Source organism: Diceros bicornis, chromosome 14, assembly GCF_020826845.1.
Source record: "Diceros bicornis minor isolate mBicDic1 chromosome 14, mDicBic1.mat.cur, whole genome shotgun sequence".
Classification (NCBI taxonomy): Eukaryota; Metazoa; Chordata; class Mammalia; order Perissodactyla; family Rhinocerotidae; genus Diceros; species Diceros bicornis.
Genome location: NC_080753.1, coordinates 21,547,073 through 21,547,950, shown reverse-complemented (window position 1 = coordinate 21,547,950; position 878 = coordinate 21,547,073). Strand labels below are relative to the sequence as shown.

General features: G+C 40.3%; 1 non-coding gene across 1 annotated transcript; it reads right to left on the bottom strand.

The window, feature by feature from the left end:
- Window positions 1–289: 289 nt before the first annotated feature.
- LOC131414271 (U6 spliceosomal RNA) lies at window positions 290–396 on the bottom strand. The gene has a single exon (XR_009222164.1). It is a non-coding gene; the product is annotated as a U6 spliceosomal RNA (small nuclear RNA).
- Window positions 397–878: the final 482 nt, after the last annotated feature.

Genomic DNA, 878 nt, shown 5'->3' with positions numbered 1-878 from the left:
TTGTGAAAAATGCTGCTGTGAACATGGGTATACGAATATCTCTTTGTGACCCTGCTTTCAATTCTTTTGGGTATATACCCAGAAGTGGAATTGCTGGATAATATGGTAATTCTATTTTTAATTTTATGAGAAACCACCATACTGTTTTCCATAGTGGCTGTACCATTTTACATTCCTACCAGCAATGCACCAGGGTCCCCATATCCTTGTCAACACTTGTTATTTTCTGTTTTTCTGATAGTAATCATCCTAATAGATATGAAGTGTTATCACAGTATGTATTTTTTTAAAAAATATGGAACGCTTCACAAATTTGTGTGTCATGTTTGTGCAGAGGCCATGCTAATGTTTTCTGTAGCATTCCAATTTTATTATATGTGCTGCCAAAGTGGGCACACAGTGTATAAGTTTTTTTTTGTTTTTTGTGAGGAAGATCAGCCCTGAGCTAACATCCATGCTAATCCTCCTCTTTTTGCTGAGGAAGACAGGCTCTGAGCTAACATCTATTGCCAATCCTCCTCCTTTTTTTTTTCCTTCCCCAAAGCCCCAGTAGATAGTTGTATGTCATAGTTGCACATCCTTCTAGTTGCTGTATGTGAGACGCAGCCTCAGCATGGCCGGAGAAGCAGTGCATCAGTGCGTGCCTGGGATCCGAACCCGGGCCACCAGTAGCGGAGCGTGCTCACTTAACCGCTAAGCCACGGGTCCGCCCCACACAGTGTATAATTTTTGCCAAAAAAAACCCCAAAACTAAACATGCAGAAGGGTTGAACTATTTTTGATAACAAGAGTAAAAGGTGGAAAAATACTTAAAAAAACCCTAAACAAATACAGAGTCTAGTTGATGATATGCATGCTGAGATGTTTAGGGGTGAAGT